The 18,219-nt window shown below is 46.6% G+C and overlaps 1 protein-coding gene across 1 annotated transcript in view; it reads right to left on the bottom strand.

Moving 5' to 3' along the window:
• Positions 1-17,777, bottom strand: part of LOC106584067 (tensin-3) — an 82,451-nt gene extending 64,674 nt beyond the window's left edge. The window contains exon 1 of the mRNA XM_045706329.1: positions 17,666-17,777. The gene's annotated coding sequence lies outside the window, so the exon portion shown is untranslated. The remainder of the gene's footprint in view (positions 1-17,665) is intronic.
• Between the last annotated feature and the right edge of the window lie 442 nt (positions 17,778-18,219).

Here is an 18,219-nt window from a genome sequence, read left to right as displayed (position 1 = left end):
TTACATTTCAATCTCAGTTGAACCTCCCCTCCCCTTTGCCCTCAGAACAGCCTCAATTCGTCAAGGCATGGACTCTACAAGGTGTGGAAAAAGTTCCACAGGGATACTGGCCCATGTTGACTCCAAATGCTTCCCACAGTTGTGTCAAGTTGCCTGAATGTCCTTTGGGTGGTGGACCATTCTTGATACCCACGGGAAACTGTTGAGCTTGAAAAACCCATCAGTGGTGCAGTTCTTGACACAAACCGGTGTGCCTGGCACCTACTACCATACCCTGGTCAAAGGCACTTACATATTTTGTCTTGCCCTTCACCGTCTGAATGGCACTCATATACAATCCATGTCTCAATTGTCTCATGTCTCATCTACATCAATTGAAGTGGATTTAGCAAGTGATGTCAATAAGGGATCATAGCTTTCATATGGATTCACCTAGTCAGTCTATATCATGGAAAGAGTGTCCTTAATGTTTTGTGCAGTCAGTGTAGTTTCAGCAGAGAGGAAGAGGCTAAGCGAGAGGGTTCACTCGCCAAAATCTGTCCATTATAAGCCCAATGTGTTTCTATGGGAATAATATGCAGACCTAAGCTTGTCACCTGCCTTCCCATCTTTGGGACAAAGACTCCCATTGTTAGGGCGGAGACATGAGCATCTCATCATTATATCAGATCTCTGGGTTCAGCATGTTGCAAATAGGAAAGGAAAGTTGGCGGGTGCACAGTGCACTGTTAGGATGCCCTAAAGTAAATTGATATTTTGGCAAAATTATATAATTACTCCTGTCTAAATAAAATAATTAAAATACTTCACCAGGGAGCATGACTTAGCCACAGAGGATCATTAGTTCTAATCGTGGATGTTGATTGGTTAAAACTGCATTTGAGCCGGTGTCTATTCCACAAGTTACCACCAAATCTATGACGTTCAAATGCCTATTTACTCTGTTCCATCTGACTCCTCAATCCATTGTCTCATCAGCACAGCCAGGTCATTTATATACTAGATCTACACTGTAAAAAGCATTTAGACATTATCCCCCATTTCTTTTAGACTAGCATTTGGTTTTCCACAGCGGAGATTTGTAATAACCTTGCTGTCTCTCCGAGATTTGCAACATTTCCTGTCTGAATGACGTGCCCAAAGTAAACTGCATGTAGCTCTGGCCCTGAAGCCAGGATATGCATATAATTGGCACTGTCACAACGTCGACTGAAGGTGGCGCCTCTCCCCGTTCGGGCGGCCCTCGGCGGTCGTTGTCGCCGGCCTGCTAGCTGCCACCGATCCTCTGTTAATTTTCTTTTTGTTAGGTCTAGTTTAGGTTGCACCTGTGTTGTGTTAGTTCATTAGTGGGGGGGGGGGTTATTTAGTCTTTCTGTGTAGGGTTTTGTTTGTACATGATTGTTTTTGTCAGGTTGGTTAGGCTGGGGTTAGGTGTTTTCCCTCTGCCTGTGTATTAGTAAGGCTGTGAGTTCTGGGCTGCACCCCTACTTTGTTTTCGGGCTCATTCTGTCTATTTTGTATTGTTGCCCTGCCTTGCCTGTTTTTTGGCTGTTTGAGGATTGTGCTAATTAAACGTGTGTTCACGGTCATTTGTCTCCTGCGCCTGACTTCACCCCTCCTGCTTCCTTGAGTGCCCCTTGACAGGTACCATTGTAAAGAAAACACTTAAATGCAAGAGAAATGTCATATTGAAATTAGACCCTCCTCGGGTCATCCAGGGATTGAGCGGACGGTGCAGGGTCTTAGTGGGAAATACTGGTGGCCCACCTTGGTGAAGGACGTGAGGTGCTATGTCTCCTCCTGTTCGGTGTGCACCCAGTGTAAGGCTCCTAGGCACCTGCCTAGAGGGAAATTACAGCCCCTCCCCGTTCCACAGCGACCATGGTCCCACCTGTCGGTGGATTTCACAGACCTCCCGCCGTCTCAGGGGAACACCACGATCCTGGTCGTTGTGGATCGGTTGTCTAAGTCCTGACGTCTGCTCTCTTTACCTGATCTTCCTACGGCCCTGCAGACCGCGGAGGCCCTGTTCACCCACGTCTTTCGGCACTACGGGGTGCCTGAGGACATAGTCTCTGATCGAGGCCCCCAGTTCACGTCCCGGGTGTGGCGGGCATTTATGGAGCAGCTGGGGGTTTCGGTCAGTTTGACCTCAGGTTTTCACCCCGAGAGTAATGGGCAGGTAGAGAGGATTAATCAGGAGGTGGGCAGGTTTCTGTGGTTGTATTGCCGGGACCGGCCAGGGGAGTGGGCGAGGCTCGTGCCATAGGCCGAGATGGTGCAGAACTCTCTCCACCACTCCTCTACCAACCTGTCGCCTTTCCAGTGTGTTTTGGGTTACTAGCCGGTCCTGGTGCCCTGGCATCAGAGCCAGACGGAGGCCCCTGCGGTGGAGGACTGGGGCCAGCGCTATAAGGAGACCTGGAGTGCCGTTCAGGAATCCCTGGAATGGGCCAGGGGACAACAAAAGGAGAGCGCTGACCGCTGCCCCAGTGAGGCCCCCGTGTTTACCCCGGGGGAGAGAGTCTGGCTCTCAACCCGGAACCTGCCTCTACGCCTGCCCTGCCAGAAACTGGGTCCTCGGTTTGTGAGGCCATTTAAAATCCTGAGGAGAATAAACGAGGTGTGTTACAGGTTACAGCTTCCCTCTTATTATCGTATTAACCCCTCGTTTCATGTGTCTCTCCTCAGGCCGGTGGTAGCTGGTCCACTGCAGGACGCTGAGGTACAGGAGGTCCCTCCGCCCCCCCTGGACATAGGGGGGGCCCCGGCGTACACAGTCCGGTCCATCTTGGACTCCAGGCGCCGGGTAAGGGGCCTGCAGTACCTCGTGGACTGGGAGGGCTACGGTCCGGAGGAGAGGTGCTGGGTACCGGTGGAGGACATCTTGGACCCATCACTGATGCGGGAGTTCCACAGCCTCCATCCAGATCGCCCTGCGCCTCGCCCTCCGTGTCGTCCTCGAGGCCGGCGTCGGCGCACTGCGGGAGACGCGCGTCGGGGGGGGGGTACTGTCACAACGTCGACTGAAGGTGGCGCCTCTCCCCGTTCGGGCGGTGCTCGGCGGTCGTCGTCGCCGGCCTACTAGCTGCCACCGATTCTCTGTTAATTTTCTTTTTGTTAGGTCTAGTTTAGGTTGCACCTGTGTTGTGTTAGTTCATTAGTGGGGGGGTTATTTAGTCTTTCTGTGTAGGGTTTTGTTTGTACGTGATTGTTTTCGTCAGGTTTGTTAGGCTGGGGTTAGGTGTTTTCCCTCTGCCTGTGTATTAGTAAGGCTGCGAGTTTTGAGCTGCGCCCCTACTTTGTTTTAGGGTTCATTCTGTCTATTTTGTATTGTTGCCATGCCTTGCCTGTTTTTTGGCTGTTTGAGGTTTGTGTCAATTAAACGTGTGTTCACGGACATTTGTCTCCTGCGCCTGACTTCACCCCTCCTGCTTCCTTGAGTGCCCCTTGACAGGTACCATTGTAAAGAAAACACTTAAATGCAAGAGAAATGTCATATTGAAATTAGCTCGCTGGATGCAATTCCTATGGCCTCCACAGGGTGGCAGCAGTCTATGTTCAAGGTTTCAGGCTTTTAACTTTTAAAAAAAGAATAAGAAATAACAGTTTTAGTAGAAAGACAGTCTTGGAAATTTGTGTTTGCGTGCGCCATGAAGAAATTACTGCTAAAATAGGTTTCCTATTGAACATACTTCTTTCTGAAATAAATATTTACATTTACATTTACATTTAAGTCATTTAGCAGACGCTCTTATCCAGAGCGACTTACAAATTGTTGCATTCACCTTTACAACCACTTTACAATAGTTAATCTAAATCTTTTAAGGGGGGGGGGGGGGTTAGAAGGATTACTTTATCCTATCCTAGGTATTCCTTAAAGAGGTGGGGTTTCAGGTGTCTCCGGAAGGTGATGATTGACTCCGCTGTCCTGGCGTCGTGAGGGAGCTTGTTCCACCATTGGGGTGCCAGAGCAGCGAACAGTTTTGACTGGGCTGAGCGGGAACTGTGCTTCCTCAGAGGTAGGGGGGCCAGCAGGCCAGAGGTGGATGAACACAGTGCCCTTGTTTGGGTGTAGGGCCTGATCAGAGCCTGAAGGTATGGAGGTGCCGTTCCCTTCACAGCTCCGTATATTTCATATTATAGGTTGATTACATTTTAGGGTATCTGAGGAGTAAATAGAAATGTATTTTGACGTGTTGAAACAAAGTTAAGGGGTAGATTTTCGGATTCCTTTCTCTGCAAGCTGAACGAGTGGATTACTCAAATCGATGGCACCAAGTAAACAGACTTTTTGTTATATAAAGAAGGATTTTATCTAACAAAACGACACTACATGTTATAGCTGGGACCCTTTGGATGACAAATCAGAGGAACATTTTTTAAAAGTAAGTGAATATTTAATCGTTATATGTGAAAGTATGAAACCTGTGCCGGTGGAAAAATATTTTGATGTGGGGCGCCATCCTCAAACAATCTCATGGCATGTTTTCACTGTAATAGCTACTGTAAATCAGACAGTGCAGTTAGATTAAAAAGAATGTAAGCTTTCAGACGATATAAGACATTTATATGTACCTAAATGTTTAAAATCCATAATATTTATGATTATTTAGTTGAATTGTGCGCCCTCCAGTTTCACAGGAAGTTGTCCCGTTAGCGGGACACCGATCCTTAAGACTAGCAAGCAAGGGATAAGAACATTCACAGCCATCATGCTAATGGCCATTTAGAATGAACGACTGTTCTATTTGAATATCCATAGATTTAGAACAAAAAGACTTAATGACTGGGTCACGTCTCCGGCAACCGAACCGATAGAACTAACGACCAGCCAGCTTGGGTAGCAAATCATCGATTTGTGTCAGGACTATATCTCGTGGAAGGATTACATAGTATGAATAAATTCATAAAAATAATGTTTTGAATTAAAATATGTCAATAATTATTTGAATATGTTGGTAACCCGTTGTATAAAAGTGATAATTCCCTCAAAGCCAGTGTTTTGAGGATATATTGGCACAGTTTGCCGGCCCTCAACATAGTCTCGGCCCTAACATCACCCGTGCAATATATGCTCCAGTCACCAGCTTTTCGGGCATTATCACTTAATCACAATGTCACGTCCTGACCATAGTAAGAAGTTATTTTCTATGGTAGAGTAGGTCAGGGCATGACAGGGGGTGTTTGTCTGTTTTTGTATTTCTATGTTCAGTTTCTAGTTTTGTATTTCTATGTTGGTGTTGTTTGGGTTGATCTCCAATTGGAGGCAGCTGATCCTCGTTACCTCTAATTGGAGGTCATATTTATGTTGATGTTTGTCCCACCTGTGGTTGTGGGTGATTATATTTTGAGTAGTGTGTTTTCTCTCTGTGTCACGGTTTGTTGTTTTTGTGTTTCAAGTATTAGTGTATTGCATTTCAGTTTCACGTTAAATAAAATATGTGGAACTACGAACACGCTGCATTTTGGTCCGATCCTTTTGACAGCCGTGACACACAAGTGTGTAGGCCTATACCTATTTGGGAAGCCTGCAATTTGGGTAGTGCATCTAGCAATACTGCCCTACCAAGCATAAAGGTAGTAACTGCTCATAGCGTGAAACTGGGAGAAATTTCTTATATTTACCTTGGTTTCACAGTAACTTTATGCAGTTACTGCTAACATGACCCCCATTTTCTCCAAAACACAATACAATAGAGGCAGGATACTTGTACACATGATTAAGCATGTATTTAATGTAGCAAAAAAATGATATTAACTCATTTTTGACCAAATGAGCAGTTACTGCCTTTTTACTTGGAAGTGCAGAATAGTTCTAGCTGATTGAGTTGTGTCTGTCAGTGAAAAGCATCAAAAATATTTGTGAAGAGAATGTGTCTTAAGTATCACTTAAAATGTTGCGTCATGAAGAAGGGGAGGGGTGTGTGGCGAACACATGGTGCGTCTCTCTCCAGAATGCATGCATATGTACAGTTGAAGTCGGAAGTTTACATACACTTAGGTTGGAGTCATTAAATCTCGTTTTTCAACCAATCCACTTATTTCTTGTTAACAAACTATAGTTTTGGCAAGTCGGTTAGGACATCTACTTCGTGCATGACACAAGTCATTTTTCCAACAATTGTTTACAGACAGATTATTTCACTTATAACCCACTGTATCACTATTCCAGTGGGTCAGAAGTTTACATACACTAAGTTGACTGTGCTTTTAAACAGCTTGGAGAATTCCAGAAAATGATGTCATGGCTTTTTTTTATAGGCTAATTGACATAATTTGAGTCAATTGGAGGTGTACCTGTGGATGTATTTCAAGGCCTACCTTCAAACTCAGTGCCTCTTTGCTTGACATCATGGGAAAATCAAAAGAAATCAGCCAAGACAACAGAAAAGAATTGTAGACCTCCACAAGTCTGGTTCATCCTTGGGAGCAATTTCCAAATGCCTGAAGGTACCACGTTCATCAGTCCAAACAATAGTACGCAAGTATAAACACCATGGGACCACGCAGCCTTCATACCGCTCAGGAAGGAGTCACGTTCTTTCTCCTAGAGATTAACGTACTTTGGTGTGAAAAGTGCAAATCAATCCCAGAACAACAGCAAAGGACCTTGTGAAGATGCTGGAGGAAACAGGTACAAAAGTATCTATATCTAAGGTAAAACGAGTCCTATATCGACATAATCTGAAAGGCCGCTCAGCAAGGAAGAAGCCACTGCTCCAAAACCGCCATAAAAAAAGCCTGAATGTGGTTTGCAACTGCACATGGGGACAAAGATCGTACTTTTTGGAGAAATGTCCTATGGTATGATGAAACAAAAATAGAACTGTTTGGCCATAATGACCATCGTTATGTTTGGAGGAAAAAGGGGGATGCTTGCAAGCTGAAGAACACCATCCCAACCGTGAAGCACGGGGGTGGCAGCCTCATTTTGTGGGGGTGCTTTGCTGCAGGAGGGACTGGTGCACTTCACAAAATAGATGGCATCATGAGGATAGAAAATTATGTGGATATATTCAATTATATTCAGCTTGGTCGCAAATGGGTCTTCCAAATGGAAAATGACCCCAAGCATACTTCCAAAGTTGTGGCAAAATGGACTAAGGACAACAAAGTCAAGGTATTGGAGTGGCCATCATAATGCCCTGACCTCAACCCTATAGAACATTTGTGGGCAGAACTGAAAAAGTGTGTGCGAGTAAGAAGGCCTACAAACCTGACTCAGTTACACCAGCTCTGTCAGGAGGAATGGGACAAAATTCACCCAACTTATTGTGGGAAGCTTGTGGAAGGCTACCCAAAACGTTTAACCCAAGTTAAACAATTTAAATGCAATGCTACCAAATACTAATTGAGTGTATGTAAACTTCTGACCCACTGGGAATGTGATGAAAGAAATAAAAGCTGAAATAAATCATTCTCTCTACTATTATTCTGACATTTCACATTCTTAAAATAAAGTGGTTATCCTAACTGACCTAAGACAGGGAATTTTTACATGGATTAAATGTCAGAAATTGTGAAAAACTGAGTTTAAATGTATTTGTCTAAGGTGTATGTAAACTTCCGACCTCAACTGTATGAAAGTGCCCATCTGTCTGATTTCTTAACCGCGTACACAACTAATAAGCTGAGCTTCTCAGTTATTTTTTGTTCATCTCACACAAGTCAACAAAGTCTGTTTTTTAACATCCATTGCAAATAATAGTTCCTCAGTACTTAAAAAATATTTTCAACACTCCCATCCTCGATAATCACCAACGCTTCGGTGTGAAAGAGCCAAATGTCATGATCTGGTGATCCCATATATCTTGTAGAAACATCACTGGAGCAGGAAACTCTGAGGGCCCGGAATAGGCCAGTTGATAGAATGTTGTAAGTTCGCTAGCTACTGCTTCAGGCCGGAACCAGTAATGATTTGATACAATGTTGCACTTCACTAGCAACAGATCAAGTCAAGACAGATAGAAAGGGAGGCAGAGTAGAGAGAACCGGAATGTTTTCTACTGTTTTATTTGTTGGCTTTAGACATATGTATTTTACTTAGTTGACGATGGAAGTTATAGGCCTACTTCTGAATTGGCCTAAAGGCTATCTCAGAGTTCTATGCTCTCATTTCTTTAGCCGCCAATGGATCACAGTTTACCAATGTGTCCATATGGCAGAGGCTGGTCCTCTTGCCATAGTTGAATTTTTACTTTAAGATTTTTATAATTTTACTTCAGATTTTTATGATTAACCATCTGACAATGATTATTATTGAAATGGAGCTGTTCCATGAAAATGCACATTTAAAAATAATCATAATTGGCATGCAGATCAGTATAAATGGTAGGATAAATCGTAAGCTTCCCCAAACTTGAAACTCACAAGCTTCCTATGTTTTTACTATTACACCCGTTAAAAAAATTGAAGGTCCCATGAAAAAACGTGCCCACTTATGGAAATCAAAGGCCCCTCCAACTGATTTGTTCTCTCTCACACACACACACATGCACACCACACACAAAGTGACCTCTAATATCAGATTAAACCAGGAAAGACAAAAAGGATTGTAGAATGAACTAGAGAGTGGTTCCAGCTGACTAGCCACTCTGTTCTACAAAACTACAATAATTGCACCAGATGTTGATATTAGATAACACACAAATTCCTCTATCTGATGGAAGCGGTTTAGACAGACATTTTCATCTTGAAGAGCAATAATAACATACTCACTGTAACAATGCATGCATAACATACACAGTATATAGCTACCGTAACCATAAAGTTTGTGCCACAAAATTGCACTAGATGTTGATATTAGGTATCACATTCCCTAAAGACATCTTAGCTAAAGACATCCCTCTCTGCGGATGACTTCGTCAACCATTTTGAAAAGAAGCTTGACGACATCCGATCCTCGTTTGTTAAGTCAAACGACACCGCTGGTCCTGCTCACATTGCTTTGACCTCTTTCTCCCCTCTCTCTCCAGATGAAATCTTGCGACTTGTGACGGCCGGCCGCCCAACAACCTGCCCGCTTGACCCTATCCCCTCCTCTCTTCTCCAGAACATTTCCGGAGACCTTCTCCCCTACCTCACCTCGCTCATCAACTCATCCTTGACCGCTGGCTACGTCCCTTCCGTCTTCAAGAGAGCGAGAGTTGCACCCCTTCTCAAAAAACCTACACTCGATCCCTCCGATGTCAACAACTACAGACCAGTATCTTTTCTTTCTTTTCTCTCCAAAACTCTTGAGCGTGCCGTCCTTGGCCAGCTCTCTTGCTATCTCTCTCAGAATGACCTTCTTGATCCAGATCAGTCAGGTTTAAAGACTGGTCATTCAACTGAGACTGCTCTTCTCTGTGTCACGGAGGCTCTCCGGACTGCAAAAGCAAACTCTCTCTCCTCTGCTCTCATCCTTCTAGACCTATCTGCTGCCTTTGATACTGTGAACCATCAGATCCTCCTCTCCACCCTCTCCGAGTTGGGCATCTCCGGCGCGGCTCACTCTTGGATTGCGTCCTACCTGACAGGTCGCTCCTACCAGGTGGCGTGGCGAGAATCCGTCTACGCACCACGTGCTCTCACCACTGCTGTCCCCCAGGGCTCAGTTCTAGGCCCTCTCCTATTCTCACTATACACCAAATAACCTGGCTCTGTCATATCCTCACATGGTCTCTCCTATCATTGCTACGCAGACGACACACAATTAATCTTCTCCTTTCCCCCTTCTGATAACCAGGTGGCTAATCACATCTCTGCATGTCTGGCAGACATATCAATGTGGATGACGGATCACCACCTCAAGCTGAACCTCGGCAAGACGAAGCTGCTCTTCCTCCCGGGGAAGGACTGCCCGTTCCATGATCTCGCCATCACGGTTGACAACTCCATTGTGTCCTCCTCCCAGAGTGCTAAGAGCCTTGGCGTGACCCTGGACAACACCCTGTCGTTCTCCGCTAACATCAAGGCGGTGACCCGATCCTGTAGGTTCATGCTCTACAACATTAGCAGAGTACAACCCTGCCTTACACAGGAAGCGGCGCAGGTCCTAATCCAGGCACTTGCCATCTCCCGTCTGGATTACTGCAACTCGCTGCTGGCGGGGCTCCCTGCCTGTGCCATTAAACCCTTACAACTCATCCAGAACGCCGCAGCCCGTCTGGTGTTCAACCTTCCCAACTTTTCTCACGTCACCCCATTCCTCCGCACACTCCACTGGCTTCCAGTTGAAGCTCGCATCTGCTACAAGACCATGGTGATTGCCTACGGAGCTGTGAGGGGAACGGCACCTCCATACCTTCAGGCTCTGATCAGTCTCTACACCCAAAGAAGGGCACCGCGTTCATCCACCTCTGGCCTGCTCGCCTCCCTACCTCTGCGGAAGCACAGTTCCCACTCAGCCCAGTCAAAACTGTTCGCTGCTCTGGCACCCCAATGGTGGAACAAGCTCCCTCACGACGCCAGGACAGCAGAGTCAATCACCACCTTCCGGAGACACCTGAAACCCCACCTCTTTAAGGAATACCTGGGATAGGATAAAGTAATCCTTCTAAGGAATACTTTATCCTATCCCAGGTATTCCTTAAAGAGGTGGGGTTTCAGGTGTCTCCGGAAGGTGGTGATTGACTCTGCTGTCCTGGCGTCGTGAGGGAGCTTGTTCCACCATTGGGGTGCCAGAGCAGCTTTTCACATGTGAAAACATGTGGTTTTGGAACACTTCACTTAACATTTCACATGTGGAAACATGTGGTTCTGGAACACTGCACATGTGAAAACAAGAATGTGTTGTTATGATACACACAGTGCTTTTAACATAATGTTTTCAACTTACATATTTGACACACTTTCACATACATGACTACATTGTGTATGTTTCTTTTTTCAGTAATTACTTTTCAACATGTTGTCACCAGGGATTTAAACTCACAACCTCTTGGTTCATGGCATTCTGATCTTTCTTCTACGCCCCTACGCCTGTGTTAATAACTGATTTCACCTGTGCTCTTTCTTAGGTGTTAATCTCATCTTTGTTAAAAGTAAACTCATGAAAAACTATTATATTTATCGTAGTGATTCAGGAGTAACATTGAACTATACAGAAAACCCTCAAATTGCTAAAATAAGTCAATGAAATAATAATGAGAGAATAGTCACAATAATTGATAACTCAAAAAGCAATGCAGATGGCAGTCTTTTGCTAAGTGCAGAGATGTATTATAGGTAATGAATGTGTATGGGAATGCTACAGACTTTGTGGCACAGCACAAAAAATTGGTGCACCCCAAAAGTGGTGAGTTCAAATCCCAGGTGGAGTCATACTTAGGCTGAACAGCGTACCACTGACTTTAAAACTACCATTTCATTACAGTAATTTATAAGGGTTTGGGATGGTTTAAAACCATATTGGACCATCATGTGATGTCCTGATGACTGGTAAAACAAATGTCTTGAGAAACTCTGTCACGAGTGCTGTCTTCGAATTCCCTGTCATAAATTAGCCAAGGAACAGCGTAGTTCCACATATTTTATTAGTGAACCCGAACAAAACAATAAACAGGTGAAACTGAAACAAACGTGACGTTCTGGGGCTGCACAAACACAGCTGCACAAAAACAAGATCCCACGAAAACACAGGGAAAAACAGGCTGCCTAAGTATGGCTTCCAATCAGAGACAACGATAGACAGCTGCCTCTGATTGGAAACCATACCCGGCCAAAACATAGAAACAAAAACATAGAATGCCCACCCACCTATCACACCCTGGCCTAGCTAAACAGAGAAAACACAGCTCTCCTAGGTCAGAGCGTGACAAACTCTTACAAACATCCTAACATGGTTCTCACCTTTACAGAAAAAACACATGAAAATCACGTGATCATGTTTTCACATGTGAAATGTCCCGTGATATAATGTACTTTTTTTCCGTAAGGGTGATGCCAGCAATCTGAATTTCCTGCTACACCACCAGGTCTGTGACCATGATAGAGATCGGCTATGAATTTATTGGCAAGAATACATTTGTGCACTGCTAAAATAATGTCTTTAAACTGTATGCCTGATCAATGCACCATCATACCAGCAGAAACATTGCACCATCATGCAATCAGTGAAATTGGACTTAAAAATACACCTTATGGAACAGCGGGGACTGTGATGAGACACACACACACAAGTAAAGACACACACATACACACACATGATAACATATGCACTATACAAACACATACACATGAATGTTGTGTTGTAGATATGTGGGAGTAGAGCAGTAGTGTAATAAGCCTGTGTGTAGCTGGTGTAGAGGAGTCAGGTGCAGGACAGCAGATATGAGTAATAAACGTAATTTACTCAAAGAATCAATAATATAACGCAATAATCTAGCCCACAATAACGGACCGTATTACAAACAAACAATCACTCACAAACAAACATGGGGGAACAGAGGGTTAAATAATGAACAAGTAATTTGGGGAGTGAAACCAGGTGTGTAAGACAAGGACAAAACAAATGGAAAATGAAAAGTGGATCGGCGATGGCTAGAAGGCTGGTGACGTCAACCTCCGAACGTCGCCCGAACAAGGAGAGGGACCGACTTCGGCGGAAGTCATGACAAGTAGCCTGAGTGTATTTGGAATTTGGTATTTTATTAGGATCCCCATTTGTCACGCCCTGACCTTAGAGTGCCTTTTTTATTCTCTATTTGGTTGGGTCAGGGTGTGACTTGGGTGGGCATATCTATGTTTCTATTTCTTTGTTGGCCTAGTATGGTTCCCAATCAGAGGCAGCTGTTTATCGTTGTCTCTGATTGGGGATCATACTTAGGCAGCATTCTTCCCACCTTTGTTTGTGGGATCTTGTTTTTGTATAGCTGCTGTGAAGCCTGCAGAACTTTACGTTCGTTTTGTATTTTCTTTGTTTTGTCGGTGTTCATCTAATAAAAGAAAGATGTATGCTTACCACGCTGCACCTTGGTTCGATCCTTCCATCAAAAAACGTAACAGAAGATCCCACCACAAACGGACCAAGCAGCGTGGCCAGGAGGAGCAGACATCCTGGACATGGGAGGATATATTGGACGGAAAGGGTTCCTGGACGTGGGAAGAGATCCAAGCAGGAATGGATCGCCTTCCATGGGAGCAGACGGAGGCAGCGAGGGAGGATCAACAGCGACTCCGAAGTTCACGACCACGACGGAAGCCCAAGAGGCAGCCCCAAAAAACATTTTGGCGGGGGCACACGGTGTGGTTGGCAGAGCCAGGTTTCAGACCAGAGCCAACTCCCCGCACTCGCTTTAAGGAGCATGTGACCGTTGCGGAGATACCAATGTGTCTCCAGTGCGCATCCACAGCCCGGTGCTCCTCGCACTTGCCGTGCGAAAGTGAGCATTCAGACAGGTCGGGTTGTGCCGGCTCAGCGCTCCTGGTCTCCATTACGCCTCCTCAGTCCAGGATATCCTGCGCCAGCTCTACGCACTGTGTCGCCAGTGCGCCTTCACAGCCCAGTGCGTCCTATGCCAGCGCCCCGCACTTGCCGGGCTAAAGTGAGTATCCAGCCAGGACGGGTTGTGCCAGCTTTACGCTCCAGACCTCCAGTGTGCCTCCATGGTCCAGTATATCCTGCACTGGTTCTACGCACCAGGTCTCCAGTGCGCCTCCACAGCCCAGTACATCCTGTGCCTGCTCCTCGCCCTCTTCCTGAAGTGCGTGTCCCCAGTCAGGTACGTCCTGTGCCTGCTCCCCACACTCGCCCTGAGATGTGTGTCACCAGTCTGGTGCCACCTGTCCCGGCTCCACGCACCAGGCCTCCAGTGCGCCTTCCCAGTCCAGAGCTTCCGGCGACAGTTCCCAGTCCAGAGCTTCCGGCGACAGTTCCCAGTCCAGAGCTTCCGGCGACAGTTCCCAGTCCAGAACTTCCGGCGACAGTTCCCAGTCCAGAGCTTCCAGCGACGTTTCACGGTCCGGAACCTCCTGAGACGTTTCACGGTCCGGAACCTCCAGAGACGGTCCACGGTCCGGAACCTCCAGACACGGTCCACGGTCCGGAACCTCCAGACACGGTCCACGGTCCGGAACCTCCAGAGACGGCCCACGGTCCGGAACCTCCAGAGACGGCCCACGGTCCGGAACCTCCAGAGATGGCCCACGGTCCGGAACCTCCAGAGACGGCCCACGGTCCGGAACCTCCAGAGACGGCCCACGGTCCGGAACCTCCTGAGACGGCCCACGGTCCGGAACCTCCTGAGACGGCCCACGGTCCGGAACCTCCTGAGATGGCCCACGGTCCGGAACTTCCTATGATGGCCCATGGTCCGGAACCTCCTGAGACGGTCCAAGGCACGAAGCCTCCAGTGATGATCCATGGCACGAAGCCTCCAGTGATGATCCATGGCCCGAAGCCTGCATTGATGATCCATGGCCCGAAGCCTGCATTGATGATCCATGGCACGATGCCTGCAGTGATGATCCATGGCACGAAGCCTCCAGTGATGATCCATGGCACGAAGTCTCCTGTGAGGATCCATGGCCCGAAGCCTATAGAGACAGTCTGCAGTCCAGAGCTTCCAGCAACGGTCTGCAGTTCAGAGCCTTCAGCAACGGTCTGCAGTCCAGAGCCTCCAGCGACGGTCTGCAGTTCAGAGCCTGCAGCGGCGGTCTGCAGTCCAGAGCCTCCAGCGAGGGTCTGCAGTCCAGAGCCTCTGGCGAGGGTCTGCGGTCCAGAGCCTCTGGCGACGGTCCGCGGTCCGGAACCTCCAGAGACGTTCCACGGTCCGGAACCTCCAGAGACGCTCCACGGCCCGGATCTCCAGAGACGGTCCACGGTCCGGAACCTCCAGAGACGGTCCACGGTCCGGAACCTCCAGAGACGGCCCACGGTCCGGAACCTCCAGAGACGGCCCACGGTCCGGAACCTCCTGAGACGGCCCACGGTCCGGAACCTCCTGAGACGGCCCACAGTCTGGAACTTCCTATGATGGCCCATGGTCCGGAACCTCCTGAGACGGTCCAAGGCCCGAAGCCTCCAGTGATGATCCATGGCACGAAGCCTCCAGTGATGATCCATGGCACGAAGCCTCCAGTGATGATCCATGGCCCGAAGCCTGCATTGATGATCCATGGCACGATGCCTGCAGTGATGATCCATGGCACGAAGCCTCCAGTGATGATCCATGGCACGAAGTCTCCTGTGAGGATCCATGGCCCGAAGCCTATAGAGACGGTCTGCAGTCCAGAGCTTCCAGCAACGGTCTGCAGTTCAGAGCCTTCAGCAACGGTCTGCAGTCCAGAGCCTCCAGCGACGGTCTGCAGTCCAGAGCCTCCAGCGGCGGTCTGCAGTCCACAGCCTCCAGCGAGGGTCTGCGGTCCAGAGCCTCCGGCGAGGGTCTGCGGTCCGGAGCCTTCGGCGACGATGCGCGGTCCGGAGCCTCCGGCGACGATCCACGGTCCGGTTCCACGGAAGTGGGGGGAGCCTCAAGCGGAGCGGGGTCTGCGTCCCGCACCAGAGCCTCCACCGAGAGAAGATGCCCACCCGGATCCTCCCCTATAGGTTCAGGTTTGCGGCCGGGGTCCGCACCTTTTGGGGGGGGGGGGGGGTACTGTCACGCCTTGACCTTAGAGAGCCTTTTTTATTCTCTATTTGGTTGGGTCAGGGTGTGACTTGGGTGGGCATATCTATGTTTCTATTTCTTTGTTGGCCTAGTATGGTTCCCAATCAGAGGCAGCTGTTTATTGTTGTCTCTGATTGGGGATCATACTTAGGCAGCCCTTTTCCCACCTTTGTTTATGGGATCCTGCTTTTGTATAGCTGTTGTGAAGCCTGCAGAACTTTACATTCGTTTTGTATTTTCTTTGTCGGTGTTCATCTAATAAAAGAAAGATGTACGCTTACCACGCTGCACCTTGGTCCGATCCTTCCATTGACGAACGTAACACCATTAGCTGTTGCAAAAGCAGCAGCTATTCTTCCTGTGGTCCACACAAAACATGAAACATAATACAGAATGACATAATACAGAACATAATTAGACAACAGCTCAAGGACAGAACTACATACATTTTTAAAAAGGCACATGTAGCCTACATACCAATGCATACACACAAACTATCTAGGTCATATAAGGGAGGGCACACACTTAATGTGTTGTGAAATCTGTTGTGGAATGTAATGTAGTGTTTTTAATTATATATAACTGCCTTAGTTTTTCTGGACCCCAGGAAGAGTAGCTGCTGCCTTGTCAGGTTTGGTGAATTAGCATGGCAGGATAATAGACTGAGGTTAAGTTTAGGAAAAGGATTAGGGTTAGGCTTAGCTACATTGCAACAGTTGTCAACAACTGTTGTTCCAGACGCGAATGAACCTGCCACGGACCAATGGCAAGCATCAATGGGTGTAACTTCATATCAAGAAACGCCTCTACCAGAAAACACCTTTAATTGTGGTCTGCACTTACACCATTCTGAAAAAGTATGAACCTGGTGGCACTGCAGAAACATTGATGCACTCAAGAGGTTGCAAGTTCAAATCCTCGAAGCACTCATGTATACTCTATGTCAAGTACCCTTGAGCACTGCTAGTTTTATGTTGCTGTAACGTTAGTGGTGATAATTGGACCATTATTGACTTGAATCTAGGCAGCTTTTAGCAAAGTGCAGGAATGTATTCTGGTGGTGTAGCAGATCATGTTATCACGTGTAGTTCCAAGTTATCACGTTGACATTTTGAATCCCAATGTTGTCACATTTATTTCACATGAGATCATGTTTTCACATGTACTCACATGTTGTCGCATGCTATCACATGAACTTTACACAAAATCACACGTGGTCACATGAGATCATGCAAGATCAGATTCCTATGAAATTCATGTGTTTTTCCGTAATGCTGGTTTCGAACCCAATATGTTATCCAGATGGACAAAAATCCATCATAACAATGCTACATACACACGCACAAATGCAAAAACACACACAAACACGCGCGCATACACACGGAATGATAAATACCCAGTGTAGCCTCCTCAGTCCAGCGAGACTATGAAACTCAAAACCAGACTGGCATAGTAAAGCCTCTCTCAACCTCATGTCACACACACACACACACACACACACACACACACACACACACACACACACACACACACACACACACACACACACACACACACTCCACTCCACTCCACTCCACTCCACTCCACCCACTCCACTCCACTCCACTCCACTCCACTCCCACAGAGCACACACACAAACACACACACCAGCACGCAAACATCCCTTCCCACTCATCAATGTCGCACACATATTGAAAAAGCTGCAACACAGACAAAAACTATACCCTTGTAACTTACACCAACTCCTCTCCCACCAAAAACACTCACTACCATCACTAACGCCACATGCATTCACGAATACAAACAGTACTACAACAACTTACAGCAACAACGTAACACTGTAACAAGCTTACATCATCACTACATCTGGAAACAACATGCAAGAAACGCCTTATTCCACAAGTCCCTTCAAGAGTAGGAGAGAACCCAGATGACAAACACATGAGTGAAACAAGAAAGATAAATAAAATACTAAATTAAAAGGAGAGGGGAAGAAGAGAAGAGAAAGAGAGGGGAAAGAGAAGGAAAAGAGTGGTAACCATTCAGACCAGGTTTTGCGCAGAGTTCCTCACCTCTCCTGTCGTCTCTCTTTCTCCCAGGCAGCTAAAGGATGACTAGCAGAGAGTAACATTCTTTCTCTCTTACTCTATAGGTGCTAACTGCCCCCCTGGGTCCCCCCACGCCCTCTCTCTCTCCGTCTCTGCTCTCTCTCACTCTCCCTTCTCAATTCAATGTCAATTTAAGGGGCTTTATTGGCATGGGAAACATATGTTTACATTACCAAAACAAGTGAAATAGTTAATAAAGAAAACTGAAATAAACAATAAGAAGTTAACAGTTAACAGACTCACAAAAGTTCCAAAAGAATAAAGACATTTCAAATGTCATATTATTTCTATATACAGTGTTGTAATGATGTTCAAATAGTTAAAGTACGAAAGGGAAAATAAATTAATATAAATATAGGTTGTATTTACAATGGTGTTTTGTTCTTCACTGGTTGCCCTTTTCTTCTGGCAACAGGTCACAAATCTTGCTGCTGTGATTGCACACTGGTATTTCACCCAAGATTAGTTATTCGGAAATTCAGATGAATAACGTGCCCAAATTAAACTGCCTGCTACCC

Source organism: Salmo salar, chromosome ssa23 (genome assembly GCF_905237065.1).
Source record: "Salmo salar chromosome ssa23, Ssal_v3.1, whole genome shotgun sequence".
Lineage (NCBI taxonomy): Eukaryota > Metazoa > Chordata > Actinopteri > Salmoniformes > Salmonidae > Salmo > Salmo salar.
This window is presented reverse-complemented; position numbering and strand designations above follow the sequence as displayed.